A 21,724-nucleotide genomic window follows, 5' to 3' on the forward strand; every position below is an offset into this window, starting at 1 on the left:
CAGTGACTACCGCCCGGACCTGCATGCATCTCCTGGGCCTCATGGCCGCCTGCACATCTGTAGTGCAGCACGCCAGACTGCGTCTGTGCCCATTACAGATGTGGCTTTCGCGAGTCCACAATCCGGTCGCCCACTCATGGGACAGGGTGGTGACGATTCCAGCCCCTGTCCTCTTTGCGTTGGACCCACCAGACATTGGTCTACGCGGGGATTCTGTTCTCCAGACCAGTGCCTTCCATCCGCCTTGTCACAGACGCGTTGGACACCCGCTGGGAGCCCACCTGGGGGACCTGCGCACACAAGGTATGTGGTCTGCGGGCGAGATCTCCCTGCATATCAACATCAGGGAGCTCCGAGCAGTCTGCCTAGCCTGTGCAGTTTTCCTTCCCCATCTCAAGGGCAAGTCTGTCCTTATACTGTCAGACAACACGACAGCGGTGGCGTATATAAATAAGCAGGGCAGGGCATGTTCCTCTCACCTGTGCTCGGAGGCGATCCACCTTTGGGACCTCTGCATCGGGGCAGAAATCCACCCGATGGCCTCGTACCTCCCGGGCTCCCAAAATACCCTTGCGGACAGGCTGAGCAGGTCTTTTGCGGGTCATGAATGGTCCCTAAGGTGGGATGTGGCCCACTCTATTTTCTGTGCATGGGGGTTTCCCCATCTAGCCCTATTCGCCACAGAGCACGAGAAGTACCCAAGGCACTGCTCCCTCATGGGACAGAGGAGGGGTTCCCTAGGAGACGCTGTCCTTTTCCCATGGCCAGAGGGCCTACTGTTTGCCTTCACGCCATTCCCACTCATTCACAGGGTCCTCCTGAGCGTGAGGGGCGTTCCTGATACTAATCGCCCCTGCATGGCCCAGACAGCACTGATTCTCCACCCTCCTCAGCCTGTTTTGTGAGAGACCCATGGCCCTCCTGCTGGTCCCGGACCTGATATCTCAGGACTCGGGCAGGCTCCGCCACCCAGATCTGCAATCACTGTGCTGAGCTTAGTGCTCAGAGCGGGTTCAGGAAGTCCTGCTGGGTAGCAGGAAACCCTCCACCAGGGCCACATATCTCACCAAATGGAAGCGGTTCTACATTTGGGCTTTCCAGAAGGGGGTGCACCCAAGGCAGGCAAGGGCCTCCCGATCCTCGATTACCTGATGGACCTCAGGCTCCAGGACCTCTCTTCCTCCTCCATTAAGGTTCATTTGGCGGCCATCTTGGCCTTCCACCCCGGGGAAGGGGGAAAACCTAGTTCACCAACCCTATAGTCAACAGGTTTTTGAAAGGCCAACCCTATAGTCAACAGGTTTTTGAAAGGCATGGCCAGGCTCTATCCACATGTCCACCAACCCATTCCCCAGTGGGACCTAAACCTGGTCCTTTCTAAGCTCATGGGGCCCCCGTTTGAGCCGTTAGCAACATGTTCCCTCCTGTACCTGTCATACAAGGTGTCCCTCTTGGTAGCGCTTACGTCTGCCAGGCGGGTATCCGAATTCAGGGCGCTCACCTCGGCTCCCCTCTACATGGTGTTTTTCAAAGATAAGGTCAGGCTCCGCCCTCATCCGGTTTTTTTGCCCAAGGTGGTGTCTGCCTTCCACACCTCCCAAGATATCTTCTTGCCAGTGTTTTACCCTCAGCCGCATGCGTCTGGGAAAGAACGGGCTTTACACACTTTAGATGCGTGTAGGGCATTAGCCTTTTATTTAGACAGGACAAAACCATTCCGAAAATCGCCACAACTTTTTGTGGCCATTGCGGAACGGGTGAGGGGTCAGCCCGTGTCCTCTCAGCGGATCTGCTCTTGGATTACCGCATGTGTTAAGGAGTGCTACGCCCTGGCGGGGGTGCTGGCCCCTCCCCTTAGAGCACACTCCACGAGGGCTGTGGCCGCCTCCACCGCTTTCGTGGCGCAGGTTCCCATCCTGGACATCTGCAGAGCCGCCACGTGGTCCTCCTTTGCCAGTCAGTATGCGCTAACGCATCAACCCAGAAAGGACGCCACCCTGGGTAGGGTGGTTCTCCACTTCTCGTTAGCTTCAGCACCTGGCCCTCCTCCATAGGTTCTGCTTTGGAGTCACCTAATTGGAATGCACATGAGCAATCACTCGAAGAAGAAAGAACGGTTACTTACCTCGTAGCTGTTGTTCTTCGAGATGTGTTGCTCATGTTCATTCCAAATCCCCACCCACCAACCTCTCGCCGGAGTGTTCCGGAAAGAAGGAACTGAGTGAGGGGGTCAGCAGGGGTATATATGGGCCAATATACCGGTGCCACTCCAGGGGGCGCCACTCCAGGGGGCTCCCCTGCTGGCCCTAAGGGTACTGCCGAGGGAAAAACTTCCGACGGCGCATGCACACCTAATTGGAATGGACATGAGCAACACATCTCAAAGAGCAACAGTTACGAGGTAAGTAACCGTTCTGTTTGACCCCCACTTGTGACCTCAATGTCCATGCATATCGAGCCACACAGTGTTGTACAAGGACTCGAATGCAATGTTCTGATTGGGGTTAATCCCTCTTTTAAGTGTGCTCCAGAGAGCGTGGTATGGAAATTGCAGTTTGAGTCCATTCCGTTTCCAGCACTTACAATATTTTCCGGGACGGGAGAGGATGAAAAGGTTTCTTTGAAGAGCTGTTAGTGCCTAAGTGGGTTTGTGTAACCCACACACCGAATATGGTTTGCTGTCCTATGCAGTGGCATCTAGATCACAGCAACAGCTAAGAAGAAGAGACCTCTACAGCATGGGCTGAGAGCCAGCTGGCTTTTAGCTCAGAGGGCAGAGGCTGCTATACAAAGCTCCAGTAGAGCCACGTTTAGTAGTGTTCAGGAAGATGCTGAGGGAAAGACACAATCCTCGGAGCATGCATCTTCCAGTACAGATGAAATAGTCTCATTTGCTTTTGTTGGCATCATGCCTGCGGGACCTATACTCTTTGTATTGTGGGGAGAGACAAATTTGCAGAGACCATCAAAGGAAAAGCTAGTGGCAAATATTTTCAGGTGTGACCAACAATTTTAGGTGCTGTGCATTGTCTGGCAGGCAGTCCCTTTTAAGCAATCTCAGATTGGACACCCAATAACTGAAGTATTCAAGACTACGGGCCACATTTGAAAATCTTGGCCAGAAGTTTTATATTTCAGACTCCCCCCAAAATCAAACCCTTCGTTGTCAATTTGTTTTCGATCCTATTTCCAAGAAAGGATCTTGCCCTTGGAAGCCAAGCCCAGGAAATGCAGGCACTGAGCAGCAGGAAAGGCTTCCTGGAACGGAGTTTGTCAGAGAGAAGCTGGCAGAACTTGCTCTGTTCAATACTCAGAGTTAACTACATTTTTCACCCGTTGCCAGCACACACTTCATTTTTGGATTGCTGGTTCCCCCTTAAGGACTAAGACCATCTCCCTTTGATATAACAGACTGTACTTCTATATTAATGTGTCAAGTTGCTGTGAAATTTACTGCCTCGCTGGGCCCATTAGACTGCAGAGATTCGGCTTCATCTTCAGCACGCCTCAGTCTATCAGAACTCTATCGTCTCGCTCGGAACAGCCTGTGCCCGGGTGCTGCTGTACCCTTCATGGAATGAGCGCAGATGAATTCTTTAGGCCCTGAAAATCTCCATGACTAGAAGATGCCCTTTCGCTGGAGGCCAAGCAGCGAACTACAGGTGTCTGCTGGAAGCAGCAGGGGTTTAAAAGCAGGCCTCGACGTGCTGGGGGGGACAGGGGAGTTTGAACACCCACCCCCATGGTCCTTCATGGTTGGCCATAGGGCCAATTCCAGCCAACCTAGAGAAGGCAGGGGCAGTGCGTTGCCCCAGCCTCTCTCCCCCATACTGCAGCCAGTCAGGGGAAAGCAGGGTGGCACTTTGCCCCAGTCCCAGGGAAGGCTGGCATGATTCCCTTTCCTCACCTAGGAGCGGGGGCGGGGCTGGGCCGGGCCATGGGGGGCAGGGCAGCCACTAGCCCCTCCCACAGCTTGCACTACCCCCCCCCCCCTCCAGTACACACAGAAATTCCTGCATACGGGCTAGAACGGTACCACCTTCTTTTTGTAAAGAGATGGTTTAGCAATACTGACTCAGAGACTGTTTATCACAATTTTTACCCAAGAGACTGCTACAAAGAGAGTTGTATTCAGTGTCGTTCCAATCTCCACAATAAGAGTTTAACCTAATTTTACCCTGACTCCCCTCTTCCCCCCACCGTCTTCTGCAATGAATTTAAGGCTGGTAACACAGCCCCGGAGGCCAAAGCTTCTTGTGTAACCACAGATCTGAGCAATGTCATGTCAAGCTGCAGCACACAGTTCCCTACTGATATGCCTTGCGCCTGACCCAAACAGACCATGTCTAGCTGTCAAGGGGGGTATTGGGTTTTGCTCCGTGGGGTCTCTGTTGTCACCGGAAATCAGGAAGGTATCTGGGAATAGGGTGGGGGAGGAATACAGTAATTCCTCATTTACCGGAAACACGATAGATGCGTTTTGAAAATGTTCGTGCTAAGCGAAAACGTGCTATGTGGGGTCAATTTTCCCATTAAAAATAATGTTAAAGGTGGGGGTTGCGTTTCAGGTGGTGGTGGCAAAGTCAGTTTTTTGTTGGTGCTGGGTCGCCAACGTCAACATTAGATCTCTAGCAACACAAGTCGCCGTGGTTTCTTAAAACGCAAAGATAAACATGTGGGTTGGGCGGAGGAACTCTGTGCCCACGTGTATTCATCCGCTCATGTGTATTACCACTGTTTCACCAACTTATGCCGCCACGCGAAGTTGTCCATCACTTGATTATTTTCGTGTTATTTCGGGGACAGTCGTGTTATTCGAAAACATTCTCTAAAAAAAAATCCATGCTATTTCTAAAACGTGTTAAGCAGGCACGTGTTAAATGAGTAATTGCTGTAGTCACCTCTCTGCTGGGAGCAGGAGCAAGACCATCCAGTTTATGACAGATTGGTGGGTCACTGCCAGTGTTCCCTGTAAGCTGTGCACTTGGGCAGCCACCCATGAAAGATTCAGATGCCATCCCGCTGATGAGCAGCATGCCCACAGCTGCCCACAGCCAGCAGTATCTGTTTCTCTTGGTGGTGCACATCTGCACAGGCCTTGGTGCACATAACAAAATTCATTCCACACATAGGTGGAAACAGAGGGAACATTGGTCACTGCACAACCAGCAGACGGGAGCAAATTTTAGTCACACGTTTTACCACCTACCCTGCCTGCTCTAGCCTGGCAATATGACTTGGCCTTGAAAAACTGTATCTCTTTATTAGCCACCTAATCCATCCAGCCCTGAAGATCTTTAACCAACCCATTTGAATGGAAGCAAAAGGAGAATTTGCCCCAACTTGCCAAGAGCCCATTCTGAATTCAGGCTGAACGAGGCTGCGATTGAACGAGGCTCTTGTGGACAGTTTTACCGCACTCATTTGCCGAAGAGAGTGACTGATTTAAAGGTTTTGGTCTGTCGTGCTGTCATCTTTCTCTGAGTTCTCGGGATGTCTATAATGCACCTAGCGCCATAGTATCTGATCGCCGCAGGGACACATGAGATTGTCTTGAAATTCTTTCCTCTTCCTTGAGACTGGGAGCAGGAGCGTGTGTGTGATGTGTGTGTGTGGAAGTGTAAAAGTAAGTAACCGCTATGCTTCACAGATGAATATTGCATTTTGTCCTGAAGTGATGGGCCCTGCGATCATTCTGATCTGATGCCATCTTTATAGCAGGTTATATGCGTGACCATGTGAAACTGCAGTTCCTTTATAGATTAAGTAGCCATTTGACTTAGCACTCTTGGCTGAGAATAAGCACGCATCGCTGGGGAAACCCGCTCTTGCCTATGGTAATACTGCATATGATAATAATGCACTCTAATGAGCTCTCCTGATGCAGTTTGTACACTATGCACAGGATGTGTCATTTGCCATTGTTCGTTAGCTCCAACAAATGCTGCTGTTTTCTTTATTCAAAAATTGCCTGCTTTGCTCCAGCGCCGAGCCGACAGGACTGCTGGTACAATTTTATTTTTAACATTCTGAACTGTTGTAAGCCTAGTGAACTGTTTAATACGCTACATTCAACGAGCCCAGCTTATACACTGCAGAGGCTTTGAAACTGTCATACTTTCAAATGAATACAAGTTATGGACAATAGCTCTTTGTGGGGAGGTTCTGCAAATGTGGAATCAGTTACCATTAAGACTTAAGAACAACCGTGGAAGATTGTTGTGCGGGTTGGCTTTAAGATGGAGCTAGAATAACCCTTCTGGCTGGAGCATTTGATTCTATTGTATGTAGGTTCTTATGCCACGCTCACTACGGTAGTATCAAGTTGTGAGTTGTGACATGACTAACATCTCTCAGATGTGGTTCGTTCTCTCATCCCCTCCCTGGAGAGTTGCGCTCTTGGATGTTTTATTTTAGTGGGGATTTGGGTTTTATTTCTTTGTTTGCATTTAAAGAAGGTAGATCAGAGACACGCACTAGGGCTATGTCTAGACTGCAAGCCTCTTTCGAAAGAGGCTCTTTCGAAAGATACTTTCGAAAGAGCCTCTTTCGAAAGAGAGCGTCTAGACTGCACGTTGAACTTTCGAAAAAGCGGCTTGCTCTTTCGAAAGAAAGCATCCAGTGAGTCTGGATGCTCTCTTTCGAAGAAGCCCTATTTACATTGAAGAACGCCTTCTTTCGAAAGAGGAACTTTCGAAAGAAGGCGTTCTTCCTCGTGAAATGAGGTTTACCGCCATCGAAAGAAAAGCCGCGTTCTTTCGATTTAATTTCGAAAGAACGCGGCTTGAGTCTGGACGCAGGTGAGGTTTTTTCGAAAAAAGGCTACTTTTTTCGAAAAAACCCCTGAGTCTGGACACAGCCTAGGAGTAGAAGGTGGGGAAGTAGAAAGTGGGGGAGCTCATTCCATAGTCTGAGGCTGGCTGCAGGAAATCTTGTCTCCTACACAGGTGAGTTTATGAGAGAAAATCCATTGTGCCTGGGCACTGGGGCTTTAACCACAACTTCCAGGTGGAGCTTTGGGTGTAGGGTTGCCAGATACTTTCACAAAAAATACCGACCACGGCAGGAAAAAAAATTGGTTAAGGAAAAAAAAAAGGCACTGTGCCTTGAAATCTCCACGCTCACCGCTCGCCCCCGCTAGACGCGGCGGGGAGGAATGTCCCAAGCTGCCTTCCATCTGAGAAAAACTGAAAATACCAGACATTTTATATGTCCGGTATTTTCTGGGTTTTTTTTTTTACCGGACAGGGGCTGCAAATACCAGACACGTGGCAACCCTATTTGTGTGGTCAGTGGCAGTTGTTGCCTTGTGTTTGGGACTGTTGTGCAAACATTTAGTGCAGCCTCTGCTTAGAGAAGAGAGAGAAGTACTTAGCCATCCCTCCCTCCATTCAGGCCTCCTCAGACAGCAGGATATGAGTGAGGGAAGGAAGCACGTAAGCAGAGTGGGAAGAACGAGCTGCAGTCAGCAAACTGTCTCTGCCAAACATCATAGGGAGCAACAGCAGCTTTTCCGACACACTCTGCTCTTTATGCATTGGCTGCCCCACCGGCCGTTCCTCCCCGTGCCAAGTCTGTCCGCACAGAACTGCCTGTCTGCGAGCCACAGCACTCCGTGAGCATGAGACCCAGGGACATGGGCCCATGCGCGCAGACGGCGTGCCCACGCAGGATCGAGCCACAAGGCTCTGCGCGCACATCCGCCACGTTGACAGCACCACGCAGGGACAAAGCAGGTTCCACCAGAGCACGCGGATGCACATTTCACTGCCGGGCAACCGTCACGTGCCAGTGTGCTGAGGTAAAAAAAAAACCAACCCTGAAAAGAAGGAGAGCAAATTAATTCCTCCACTTAGGGAAATCTGCCGTGTAAAAGCCTGTCAGACACATTAGAACTACCCTGTGGCAGGGGGCCAAGAACTGACATGCACTTCCAAAGCACTCAATTGACACAACTTGGTGGTGCAGAGGAAGCCTCCGCCAGTTTCAGATGGCTAAGGAATGGTTTGCAGGCAAGCAAAAGGGGAGAGGGCCTATGCCACCGCTCCTGAGCTCCTGTACCACAAGAGACACCCGGAGGCTCTAAAGTCAACAGCGAACGCGATTGTGTTTGTAACAGCCACAATAACTGGGCTTGCTGAAGGGAGCTTAGGAGCATAGGGAAGTCTTTAGCTATGTGCTGCAGGAGTGACTCGCATAGGGTTCCTTGTCCCTCTCTAATGGCCACTCCACATAAGATGAGGGTCTACTACTGTTATGAAGCAGTGGAGTTCCACCAAGTGGTAGAAGCCCATGCTCTTAGCACTGGCGGTATGGCGGTGTGATCGTCGTACATGGTCCTCGCTCCATCCATTGGGGATGAAAGTAGAGATTGGAGGGAAGCCTATGGGAGCTTAGCAGTCATTTAACAACAGCTCCTCTGGCAGTGTGGCAGTCAGTCTCAGAGGTGGATCCACCACCTGCCTGGTACCTATGATTGCTGTTCCTCTGCTGGGTTGTAGCCGTGTTGGTCCCAGGATATCAGCGAGGCGAGATGGGGGAGGTAATATCCGTCATTGGATCAGCTTCGGTGGGTGAGAGAGACAAGCTTCTGAGTGTGAGTGAGATGTGTAATCCTATTTCATTAGTGCTCCCGGGTACTAGTTAATCATTTCCCGGTAAGCATCACCTATTAAGGGTGATGCTTACTAACCAGTTAACCAGTTACCCATTCACACCCCTATTTTTGAGCTTGCCCAGGGCTCTTCTTCAGATCGCAGGGTTTCTCAGCTAAATACAAGGGCTAGATTGTAACGCCTAAGGAATTAACATGTGTTGCAAGCGATATGCAAGGTGCTTTTCATTGCTGGTGAGTGGTGGGGGTAGAATAGGATTGGTATCAACCAGCTGCAGTCATAGAGATGTGCATCTAGGAGCAGAATTAGCTAACACAGGGGTGTTTTCCTCTCCATCTCGTGGAGCGTTCCGAGTCTCTGTGTTTTTATTATTTTAAAGAATTGCTCCTTCCTGCCCTCGAAAGACTCTCCATGAAGATGTTAAGAAGTTAGGTCCTGTTTTCCCTTTTCGTTTAGTAATTTGTGTTTTTAAAATAATACGATGAGCTTTGGGGGAGAGGGTGAAAACACACAAACTGCCCCCAGCTGGGTGCAGTTGGATTCAAAAGGTTACAAATAATGGATTAGCTTTTACCTATTTCCATGGCAACCGCTCAGTTGCTCTTAAATTCTACTTTAAAAGCTTCCCACAAATGCGTCTCGTGACCCTGAAAACTTTTCCATCTCCCTCCTGACTTCTTTCATTTTGTTTTTTCAAACATCAGTTATTTGCCACAACCTTGTAGTTCGGCGCTGACAAGCGAGTGAAGAGATGAACTCTCAGGGAATGGGCTGGCTCGGAGCAGGGAGGGAATTGGCGATACTCTTTTGAAGGCTTTCGCCTCTGGGTTCCTCTTTCAAAGCTGGAGCGGAGCGATAGCGACTGAAAATTGGTGATGCTGGACAGCTCCTTATTATCAAGTGGGCCATGACTTGGTGGGTGTCATTCTGGAGCCGAGTGGATAAGCACTGAGCACTTGACGGCTGTTGTGGCAGCCAGCACTAATTGTGGAGGAATAGGGAGGCCCGGCAGATAGGAGAAATGGGATGGGGTCGTGGTTAAGACACTCAAATGAGGCTGCTGAGGTTTGTGTTCAGTTCCCAGCTCTGTCACAGCCTTCCAGGGTGGCCTTTGGCAAGTCACTGCGCCTCAGCTCTTCACATGTCAAGCGGGGACCCCAGCACTTGGCCTTGCGCCCAGCGGTAATGTGAGCATGAATGCCAGTGAAGTGGCTGCATAAGACCCTATCTACATACACAAAACACTGGCTGAGATCCAGACATCTGGCTCATGATCCAGTTTTGTCGCTGGCTCTGTAAATGTGACTTTAGCCATAAGAACGGCCGTGACTGGGTCAAACCAAAGGTCCATCTAGCCCAGTGTCCTGTCTGCCGACAGCAGCCAATACCAGGTGCCCTAGAGGGAGGGAAGAGAACAGGGAATCACCAAGTGATCCCTCTCCTGTTGCCCCTTCCCTGCTTCCGACAAACAGAGGCAAGGGACGCCATTCCTACCCAGCCTGGCTAACAGCCCAGTTTGCTTCACTTCTCTGTCCCTTACTTCCCACATCTCTACACTGGGGGAGACGGTGTCAACTTCCCCATCTCTGCCTGGTGCTTTGAGATCCACGGAGGGAAAATGCCATGTGCATTCCAAGAAGTATGTTGAATAGTCATGGGACTTTTGCTGTCTGTGTCAAGAGACCATATTTACTGGTCAGGGAAGCTGAGCTACCCTCTGAGTCAAGGCTAAGGCACAAGTTGTTGGTTGTTTTGTTTCCTCACTGCCTGTGCTATGAATGAAGAAGGAAGAACGTTGTTCTCCAGAGACATCAGCCTGGTGCCTTTCCCTTGCCTCAGCATCGTTCCAAAATGCCCAGCGAGCTCTGCTGCTCAGCGGGCGCCTGCATCATGCTGATATCTTTTCCCTGACAGGAACCACAGCAGATTAGAAGAGAAATGATGTGAGTTTACACGGCTCGTCTCTTAATCAAGAAATTGCTAAATGCTTTACTATAACAACGCAAGTGAAACTGAAAACAGACACAATGGTGGGGCGGGGGAACAATTGCTGGGGTTTTATAGAACACAAGAACTGGAAGGGACCTCGATAGGTCATTGAGTCCAGTCCCCTGCCCTCGCGGCAGGACCAAGCACGATCTAAACCATCCCTGGTAGATTATCTAACCTGCTCTTAAATATCTCCAGTGATGGAGACTTCACAACCTCCCTAGGCAATTTATTCCAGTGTTTAACTACCCTGACAGGTAAGACGTTTTTTCTAATGTCCAGCCTAAACCTCCCTTGCTGCAGTTTAAGCCCATTGCTTCTTGTCCTGTCCTCAGAGGCCAAGGAGAACAATTTTCCCCCCTCCTTCTTGTGACACTCTTTTTGGTACTTGAAAACCACTATCTTGTTCCCTCTCAGTATTCTCCTTTCCAAACTAAACAAGCCCAATTCTTTCAGTCTTCTTCATAGCTCATGTTCTCTAGACATTTAATCCTTCTTGTTGCTCTTTTCTGGACCTTCTCCAATTTCTTCACAGCTTTCTTAAAATGTGATGCCCAGAACTGGACACAAGACTCCAACTGAGGCCTAATCAGCGCAGAGAAGAGTGGAAGAATGACTTCTCGTATTTTGCTCACAACACTCCTATTAATGCAATTTTTCTCCCTCCTGCTTGTGACACCCTTTTATATACTTGAAAGCTGCTATCATATCCCCTCTGAGTCTGCTCTTTTCCAAACTAAACAAGCCCAATTCTTTCCATCTTCCCTCCGAGCTCATGCTTTCTAGACCTTTAATCGTTTTCATTTTCATTATGCCCTTTACTCTTCTAAAATGTGCCAGGGGATCTTCAGCATTTTCCTGGGCAGGAGGGACCTCAATGTACTGTGTCTTTGAGGGCATCGCCTTGCCAACAGGATGGTAGAAAGTGCATAGCACTATAGAGCCCAGGGCATAGAACTTCCCAAACTAATTCCTAGAGCAGATCTATTAGAAATTCTCTGGGAATTATTTTGTGGAAGTTCTCTGGCATAGGAGGAGTCCGATTAAGTCATCTCAGTGGCCCCTTCTCACCGTAGAGGCTATGAATGTAACATCTCAACAGATGATTCTTTTACATGTCCAGCACCCTCCTACCCCTGTGGTGTATACGACCACATGCCTGTAGGGCTGTGTCTAGATTGCGTCTAAACTACAGCCGCGTTCTTTCAAAATTAAATCGAAAGAACATGGCTTTTCTTTCGACAGCGGCACTCCTCATTTCACGAGGAAGAACGCCTTTTTTCAAAAGTGCTCTTTCGAAAAAAGGCATTCTTGAATGCAAACAGGGCTTTTTCGAAAGAGAGCATCCAGACTGCCTGGATGCTCTCTTTCGAAAAAGTGGCTTGCTTTTTTGAATGTACTGCTTGCAGTCAAGATGCTCTTTTTCAAAAGAGGCTTTTTCGAAAGTATCTTTCGAAAAAGCCTCTTTCAAAAGAGGCTTTCAGTCTGGACGTAGCCTAGGAGACAAGACCCTGCAGACTTACAGACCATGGGTAAGCATGTTACTGAATGAGCCACCCTGAAGAAACTGCTGGCTTATTTCTTTGTGACTTATCTACCTCTTCTGTGACTGGCGCAGGCAACCTATCAAAAGTCTGTTAGAAAATCCTTCACTCTAGACAACCTCTCAAGCCCTGTCTTTCACCAGTGTCAGTGGGAACTGCCTTGTGTTTATATGCACATTTCTTCCACTGATGATGCTCCGGGCACTCGTCGATGTAAGCTGTCTTGGTTTGCACAAAAGGCAGATGTCTGTCTGTGAGAGTTACATCATTTTTGATTCATTCCATTGCGGGGGCAATTGAATAGGTGTGAACAATCCTTCTGTCTTCACTGGTGACTGCCGAAATGAACTGCTGGTCAGCTGGTGACCAGGAGAGCCTAGAATTACTGGTGCATCCTGATACGTTCCTGGCTCCCTATGAGATCGCATTGACAAGTCCCCGTTTAACAGACTAAACTTCTCACCTGCTGTCTGGGATCGGGCTGCTACCAATTAATTTCACAGCAAATTTAAAAAAGAGAGAGAGAGAGCAAGAGAAATTATGGATTGGTAGATTGTTCAGAGGAGATTTGCAGCAAGAGGGACTATCACAATAATTAGAAAAGAATAAACTCTATAAAAATAGCTGGATGAGCATGAAGCAGCTGTTTGACTTGGAACGCCGGGGATGGAATTTTGGTTAGCATTTGGCACTTGGCTCTTTTTCTCCCCCTTGGATTTTAAATCATAAATCACTTGCCTGGGCAAAGTCCTGTTTGCTCAAACATCTGCAGCAGGGAGAACACTGGCAAATCCCTGCAGAGCAAAAGCTGTTAGATTGCTTTTCTTTTGGGGTCCTTCCAGAGCAGTTTGTTCTTAAGGAACTGGCAGCAGCATCAAAAGTTTAATCAGAAGCCAAGTGGGGAAAAAACAAACAGGCTGGGTGGGAGGAGGGTTCTGTTATAGGCAAGCACATTATAGAGTCATCCGAGGCCTTGCTAGCCATCCAAGCGAAAATGGAACCAATCTGTGCTTCCAGGCTGAATCATAGAACACTAGAACTGGAAGGGATCTCTAGAGATCCTCAAGTCCAGCCCCCTGCCCTCATGGCAGGACCCAGCATGGTCTATATCATCCCTGACAGGTGTCTGTCTAACCTACTCTTAAATAGCGCCAGTGATGGAGATTCCACAATCTCCCCAGGCTGGAGCAAGGCCGAGAGAGATGCAAAGACGAGTCTGTTTTCTCCCTAGCTCACAGCCTGAGCAGCTGGGCTTGCACACGGGCGAAATCTTCAAGGAGCTGGAGATATAATCCTCCTCCATGTCACAGCAGTGAACGACTGGCCAGTTCTATTCTGCAGCCCCTGGGTGAACCGGCCGGCCGACATGGATGCCAGCGCCAGCAATATGCAGAGAGCGGCTCTGCCAACCCTTCACCATGTATGACCGTTCTGCTACTGCCAAGGCAGCCCAGGGCTTGGACGAGATCAGCTCATGGATGAAAAGCAGCTGGCTGCACCTGAGCGAGGCTCCGTGGTCAGGGGGAAGCACTGTCTACAGCTGCCAGCTGCTGTGCAGCCTCCTTTGGCTGAAGGTACCCAGCCTCCGTCGGTCAATTCTGTGTGCGTCTGAGGAACACCCCTGGATTCGTGCTGATGCTGAGCTCTCTTCTTGCAGCAACCGGGAGTGATGCTTACTACCATTCGGTTGGCTAGGAGATGGCAACCCATCCCGCCGGCTGACGACCCGGCCTCAGTTATTCACGCTCTCCTCACTTCCCGCGGGCACTGCGGCAAGGCGCTCTCCTTGGCTGTCACGTCTTCAGGACTGAGGAAGAGCCACGGATACAGGATGCTGCAGCACCTCACCTCAGCAACACAGCAGAGTCCCACCCGCACCGCAGACCCGCCCGCCTCTGCTTGCACTGGCGCCCCGCAGAATAGTGAGTCGCCTTCTTCTGCGCGTGGGCTCCGTGGCCTGCGCTCGGGTTGTCTAAGAGATCCACTAGCGCTCCAGGGACAATTGCAGGTGGCGGCTTTGCTCCTCTGGCCCAAAGGAGCTGGTGGCAGCAAGGGCAAAGCTTGTCTGTAAAGGAGAGAGCTTTTTCGGGGGCCAGCCCAAGCCTGGGATATGATATCATCTGCCCGAGCTCCGAGGCCCATCACAAACGTGTGTGTGTGTGTGTGTGTGTGTGTGTGTGTGTGTGTGTGTGTGTGTGCGCCCATCACAAACCACTTTTTTTTTACCTTGCCTTCTCCAACAGAAATACGGAGCGTGTGTGATTGTGTGTGTGTATGTGTGCAACCCACACACCTAGCGTGATTACTGAGTAATGCAGGTGGCACCTAGACCACTGCAACAGTTAAGATCAAGAGACCTCTACAGCAGGGGCTAGACGGTAGCTGGCTTTTAGCTCAGAGGGTAGAGGCGCCTATAGTCCGTTCCTAGGTTCAAATCCACCTTGGTGGTGGTTACAGGTGCACCTTCTCCAACATAAATACAGATTGCGTGTGTGCGTGCCCATCACAAACCACTTTTTTTAACCTTGCCTTCTCCAACATAAATACGGAGTGTGTGGGTGTGACAGGAATTAGCCTGTCTGACAGTTAATTAGGGTCATTCAATCAGGACAGCCAGAGGTAAATCCCAGGCTGAAAGAGACCTCCGTTCTCTGACATTGGCAATGATTCCCTTTACTCCAGGCAAGTGTTAGATTCAGGGTCTCAGATCAGGCTTCCCATTCCTAGATCTTAAAGGACAATAAGGGGACTTATCCCTGTTTTAGAGAAGGGGAAATTGAGGCACCAAGAGATGAAGTGACATGGGCCAGGATGCCAGTAGGTCAGTGGCAGAGTAGGGATTAGACCCTACTTCCTCTAAGTCCCCCACTCGCAGACCAAAGCTCTTCTGGAAAACCAGGAAGTGAATTTAGTTTTAAGGAAAGTGGGTCAGCAGCCCACCCTCGCAATAAAGGGGAGCCAGGTGCCTAAATACCTTTGCAAATCTGAGCTAAAGAAGTTTCCCTTAGGTTCTGCCAAGCTTACCCTCTTTTCTAGGCTTCAGACCTGCACAGCACCTTCAACGCACTTGCCCTGGCCTTGGGTCTGTTGGATACGACCTCACGGTACATCGACATGTCAATGAAGACTGTGGCCATGAAACTCCCACCCCGCGTCAGCTGGTTTCAGGATGAGGGACTAAAACTAGCAGTGTAGTCATGCAGGCTTGGGCTGGGTGTCAGAGTCAAATCTGATCATCTACTCTACCTTCTGTAGCCCAGCTGGCCCAGGTCAGCTGACACAGACTTCAGCGCAGTGCTGTGTGGCTTTCGTTGCTCTGTAGATGAACCCTGTGTCTCTAATCAAGTTCCTCAATCGGTATTAGAAGACTATTTCTAGGAATGTTTACCATGATCTTATGACACATATCTAAAACTTTGCACTTAATGCACGTAAGTCCCATAGTGGGCTCCTGGGGTAGACAGATTCTTGGAATTGAATACATTTTGCTCTGGAACGTCCTCATGTTCCCTCTAATCTTTCCCATCTGCGGGTGGATTTTTTTCTAGCCATGTGCAGAATACATTTTTATGTGCACCGAAGCATGCACAAATGTGCACCACCAGTAGAAAAAAAACTAGCTGTGGGATCTCTGCTAATCAGCTGGGTGGTATGCGAATCTCTCCTGAATGGTTGCACAAGTGCACAGCTTAAAAATCTCTGTGACCTGTTGATCCATAAAAGCAAACCATGACGCCCGGAGTACATTGACGGTGCCATTCATTGTCCCGGCGAAAGCAGAACGAGGGACTTTCCTAGAGGTAGTGCCACCGAAGCATATTACACTGAACTCCGAGTTCCCCTCATAAATAAGGGTGACTTTTAACTGGCACACGTCTGAGCTTTAATAACCTGAAATATATTCTGGGCTGGTGAGGCAGGAGCCTTTAATAACATTTTAGTCTGCTGTCTTGGTGCTTAATGCCATCGCATTTTAAACATGGGTTTGGCTCAACTGCTTCCTGAAGTGGTTTTAAACAATATTTTAGCAGCCTAAGCTGTCTCAGGCGGCTCAGAAACACTTGTTGCGGGAAATAATGTTCTCCACAGTAACATCTCTGCATCGTTGTGACATGTTTAAATATTTAAAAAAATGTTTTGTGCATAGCTTGGTTTTAAATTGGAGCACAAGCATTGGCTGGGGGGAGAGTGGGGTTTTGTGCAGTTGTGTGGGGTCTCCCCCCCCCTTTTTTTGCCAGAGTTAGTGGTGTGAAACATTCCAGGCGAAGCATCCAATGACACTGCAGTGTGGAGTGCTGGGAAGCAGCATTTTTAACATGCTTTAATTGCTTTTTGCCGGGGCCAGAGATATTTATGGGTTCGGAGATTGCCAAGTTATTTATTAGATGGAGTATCTGGGGATAGACTAATATAAATCACTTAGGCTGGTATTGAATATACCAGACACTCAGTAATTTAAAAAGCTTTAATAAAAATGCTAAAATATGAGACTTGTCGTTAGCTGTAATGAGACTCAGTTATCATGTTTTTATCAGCGATTTTCACACCCCCCCCCTTTTTTTTTCATGGAGCTGGAAAATGTAGACTTGACCCCTCCCGGTATTTGGTATTTCTCAGCATCTGGCCACCTCCCCGATCTTGCATAAATGGTAGCACTTAGACACCTTGACGTATGTAAGCTGCTCCTGAAAGTCACACTCACATAGGTCGGGTCATCTAGCCTCCAGGGCCAGTCTAGGGGATCTAACTCTGGAGGGAGGGTCTCTAGTCTAGATCGCCACCCTCCGCATCCGAAAGGCCTTCTTGCTGCGTATTTTAAGCTGGAAGGAAGTTTCCCCACATGCCCATGCAGCCGGGCAGTCCTCAGGCTGGCATGACAGGTCTTCTATCGTCTCAGGCTTTTTATTTTGTACCTCAGAGGTCTCCCTGTTATGAGAGACCCAAACTATCCATTCCAGGGCAGATATTGCCCTTTTAGCAAGCTGTCTTCCGCCCCACACCCATTGGCGTTTCTCTGTGTGACTGGGCTACCCCAGTGACTCCTAGAACCAGCACGTGTTCCTTCTGTTCTGATTTCAACCCCACACACTGACATTTGGGAGCCTTTCTCCTATAAATGCAAAGAAAAAATATTTCTCTCCTTCCCCTTCCCCCTTCGATTTTTCCTCACTGGTCGGGTGACTGACTAACGCTGCTGGCCTCCTGCAGGCTGCATGGGTTCCTCACATCCCTGTCACCTCAGATCTCTTCACACTTGTCTGCTGGTGGCAAGACATCGCCATTCCAGCCTGCAGAATGGGGGTTATGGGGCGGCGTGAGGTGGCGTGGGGGATCTAAGCTCCTTGCAAGCTGTGTGGCCATGCGGATACCTATTTAGCACCGCCCTGGTGCTCAAGGGACGTGCCACAGCCAGGGGAGGGCTGCTCCGTCCCCAGCCCCACCTCACCCGGCCTCCGACCTGCTGCGCCCTGGGGAGGTGGGCGGTCTGGAGCTAGCACCAGCCAGAAGCCAGCCGTGGCTGTGGGGGCCCGCACCCAGCTCAACCCAAGACACCGCCATTCCAGACTTGAACCTGCCAGGGCAGGGGAGGGGCCATCCCAACCCCAGAGCTGCCATGACGGGGAGAGGTCTCTTGTGAGGAGAGAGAGTTGGGGGGGGGGAGTCTTCTCTTCTCACAATAGCCCCAGAATACCTTCCTTTACCCCTGCACCCCGCAACCCAGCCCCACCCTGGCCACATGAATTCTGTTCTGTGCACCACTATCAGGGTGACGTGTCGCACGTCACCGCCGCGTCACACCTCACCTGCACGTTGGTGCACATCACAAAACTCATTCCGCGCACGGGGACGTGGACGGTGATGTGGCGAAGGGAAGGCAGGGGAGTCAGGAGGGAGCAGGGCCTCGGAGCTGAAAGGACTTGTAGAGGGATAATAGGGGAAGGGAAGGAGAGAGAAAGAAGTAGCAGCAGGAAAGAGCAGGTCAAGGCTGAAGAAAGCGAAGGAGGGGCTGGTGCAAACTCAAAGGGGCGGTAGTGAGACAGCAGAACAAGCAGGTGCTAATAGGAGTAACAGGTGCTTTCAGCTCTAGGGCAGCGGTTCACATCCAGCCCCGGTTCGTGCCCCAAAGCGCCTGCCGTCCATGACACGAATGGGGCAGCCTCAGCCCAGTTCTGAGTGTGCGTGTCCCACAAGTACCTTGGCGACAGGGCCGGGCCAGCAAGCTCAGCCGAAGCGAAGGGGGGATCAGACCAGAGAGAGTCGGCCTAGGGTGAGGGGCCAAAGCTGGGAAGGGGACGATGCTAGGGAAGGCTGGGCAAGAAGTCTCTTCTTCAGTGCGGAGGAGACCCTGGGCCTTGTGCGCACGGACTAGGGATGAGGCTATAAATAAGCAGGCCCGGAGATGCTCTGGCAACAATCATTATAAACCAGCAGAGCGAGGCACGAGTCGTTTGTGATGTCATCGCTAGCGTGGCATGTGTTTATATCCCTGTAATTCAGAACGGCCTCGCCACAAAATACGGCGCAGGGCGAGCGGCAGATATAACGACAATGGGCTCCCGTCTGACAGGACGTGGTATAAAGCTGCAGGGCTCGGGGGGCTGCCCTTCAACGGCAAGGGGGGCATTAGGCGCCGCATGAAGCAAACATCTCTGCCAACTCGCCCTCTCCCGGCAGCCTTGCTTTCCGAGGAGAGAGGCGTAACCAAGCCCAGGGACTCATTGTGCTCCAGGAACCCGCACGCTGTCCCACTACCGCACACTGTCCCATCTAACGGCACTGAGCCTGCTGACAGGGAGAAGAATGAGACCACTGGACAGCCTTAGCTGGGGGCCAGCCGGCTTCTGGCTCCCGTGGGACAGACCGAGGCTCTACACTCCAGTTGCCCTGGGTCTGGCTCTGCCTGTGGGTATGACACAGCCACAGCATGTACTCAAGAGGCAGCCCCAGCCCCAAAGAGGGCTATGATTGTGGGGCTAGATTGTGGGGCTTACATATGACCTCCGCCATGCAGGATGCCTCAGTTGCCTCAGGTTACATGGAAGTTGAACTTCTATGGACGCCCGTGTAATCCCGGATAATCTTCATTTAAACACAAGCCACAAACGGTTCAGTCACGCCGAGCTCCTTCGGCACTTCCTCTCACGGGCTTCCGTCCTGCCCTCCTCGCCTTGAACTAGAATCTTCCTCCCCTGCTTTATGGTGGCGAGAAAGGACATAATCACTTCCATAGCAACCAACTGTGAAGGCGCAAACGGGGGCTGATGGCTTCAGGTGGGGAATAAACAGCAGAGACGCAGATGAATCCTTGAAGAACGCATTTGCACGCCAGCGTCCTTTGTAATAAAGAGCCGGCGAGGAGAAAGACAGAAAATTTAGGATGGAGGGGGGGGCTGAATAATTTCCTCGTCGGATGTTTTTCAGCTTTCCATGAGATGTCAGCCGTCCTTTAAATCTGCCATGCTTTATATCGCCCGCAGCGGAGTGGGGATTGAAAACGGAAGATCTTTTCCCGAGCAATTTCAAGGCACTGCTAACGGGGCTTCATTCTTCCTGCTCCCAGCAGCGGAGAGGGGAAAATCAGACCTGAACCTCGGCATGGCGGGAGAGCTTCCCTCCAGCCGCCCACAGCTGGGCAGTCTCAAGGAATGAAACTTTCCCAAAAGGACACTTTTTGAGTAACCTGCCTTCCCGTTTAGCTAGGCGCCTGCTTTCATTGCAGTAATGCCCGAGGGACTCAAACCCCCACCAATTCCCAGCACGCCGGGCCCTAGGAGCAGACCGAGGGCCAGAGAGAAGGCCGCCAGCCCTTGAAACGTTACCAGGAATCTCAAGACGTAGCTTTACGCAGCCCTGGCTTCGGGAGCCGGTGGAGGATGATGGGGAATTTCAAACTGAAAACCTCGTCCTTCTGGATGTGATAAAAACATGCAATGTGGGCATCCCCGTCCCCACCCCCAAAATATCTAGGGTTCCGCTTCCTCATCAGCAAAGCTCAGGAAAAGCGGCCGTAGGAGCTGGGTAGTCTCGCTTTTTAAAAGAACCTCAAGCAGGGTTACGTGTGCCCCCCGGCGGGAAGACACAGAAACCTGCCAGCTCATCCAGGCTGCTCCTGGGAACCCTGGGTTCTTAGCACCCTTTGTGGGCTTCAGATTTGAGCCTCAAAAATCAGGGGCTTCTGCTGAAGAGTTTGGGTCACCCAGGGGGTGGCTGAGCTGGAAGCTGCAGCTGGTGCCCACAGACAGCAGCTTATCTCCAAGAAGTAGAGCCTGCAGGAGCTCTCTCCCCTTTATCCAGGGCCTAGCTGGTACCACCCCCTCCCTAGCCACCTGGAAGGAGTAGGGTGCTCACACTTCTCCTCTCGGAAGCTGCACCCCGCCCCACATTGAAAACCCACCCCCAGCCTGCACCCCAGTCTTTGCAGGAACGCAGGTCATGGCAGTGATTGAACTGAGGGGCGTGTGAGCTTATAGGGCTCATCCCTACCACTTGTGCTGCAGAGATAGCAATGCGAGCGCTCCCTTCGCTCAAGAGGGCTTAGCCTGGTGATGCTTCGGCCGCTGTTTCTTTAAGAGGCCCAGGCAAGCAAAAGCAGGGATGCTGGCGAGAGAAGAGGGCCGGGGGGCAGAAGGGTGTCTGTGGGTGGGTGCCTGGCTGCAGGGCGACAGGTGAGTTTGCCATTCGGTGTCTGGCGTTGTTGCAGAGCGCCAGGCCGCACCGACTAACGGAACGGCGTGGCTGGGCTCAGATCACGAAGGGAGGAGGAAAGGTCTCCGGGGATGGGCTCAGCCCGGGAGGCCCAGCCTGGGGCGTGGCACCGAATGCAGGAGCAGGCCGGCTGCAAAGCAGACAGGGCCTCTGCAGTAACAGCCGAAAGGGATTTGAGCTCCCGTGCTGAGTAGCTGAGGGAGGTGGGGGGGAAGGAGCCATGGGAGGGAAGAGGGACATCTGAAAAGAACTTCTCAGGCTTTCTGTTGTCAGGTGGCGTGGGGGATTGTGCTACTCCCAGCAGTCAGTGTGGGTCAGGGGGGTACCAGGTGGCTGCGGTCCTGGACTGCCTCCCTATTCCAGTCAGTTGGGTGTGGTTTGAAAACACCCCGCCCCTTCTGTGCATGGCCAAGGGTTTCAAAAGCACCTGGGCAAATTTAAAAAGCCAACAGACCAGGGAAACAAACCGACACGGGTTGTAACCAGCGTTCCCTGTAAGCTGAGCGCTTGAGCGGTCGCCCAGGGGAGATTCAGATGCCACCCGGCTGGTGAGCAGAGCGCCCGCAGTCGCCAGCACGTGTGTCTTCTGGTGGTGCACATCCACACATGCCTTGGTGCACATAACAAAATGCATTCTGCACTTGGATGGGAAAACGAGAGGGACCATTGGTCAGAACCAGTGCACCTTAGAGCAGTGGCGGGTTTCTGGGGGCCCATTTGACACGGTGGGGCCCCAGGCAGAAAGTTGAAGCTTCACCACATGGAGCTGAAAGCTGAGAACCGTGGCTTTGTGGAGGCGCATGGGGTAGTGGGCAATTGCCCTGCTTCTTACCCTCACATGCCGGCCCTGGCTTTTATGTGCAGACACCC

General features: G+C 51.1%; 1 protein-coding gene and 1 long non-coding RNA gene across 3 annotated transcripts in view; one reads left to right on the plus strand and one right to left on the minus strand.

The window, feature by feature from the left end:
* The window catches only part of OPCML (opioid binding protein/cell adhesion molecule like), a 1,015,531-nt gene that overhangs the window by 869,512 nt on the left and 124,295 nt on the right, over positions 1 to 21,724 (plus strand). The gene's annotated exons all lie outside the window — the stretch shown is intronic.
* On the minus strand, positions 1,673 to 20,138 carry LOC142824484 (uncharacterized). The gene is made up of 2 exons (XR_012899350.2): positions 19,141 to 20,138; positions 1,673 to 2,072 (listed from the first exon to the last, which is right to left on the minus strand). It is a non-coding gene; the product is annotated as an uncharacterized LOC142824484 (long non-coding RNA).

This window comes from Pelodiscus sinensis, chromosome 25 (genome assembly GCF_052426305.1).
Source record: "Pelodiscus sinensis isolate ZL-2025 chromosome 25, ASM5242630v1, whole genome shotgun sequence".
NCBI classification, from domain to species: Eukaryota; Metazoa; Chordata; order Testudines; family Trionychidae; genus Pelodiscus; species Pelodiscus sinensis.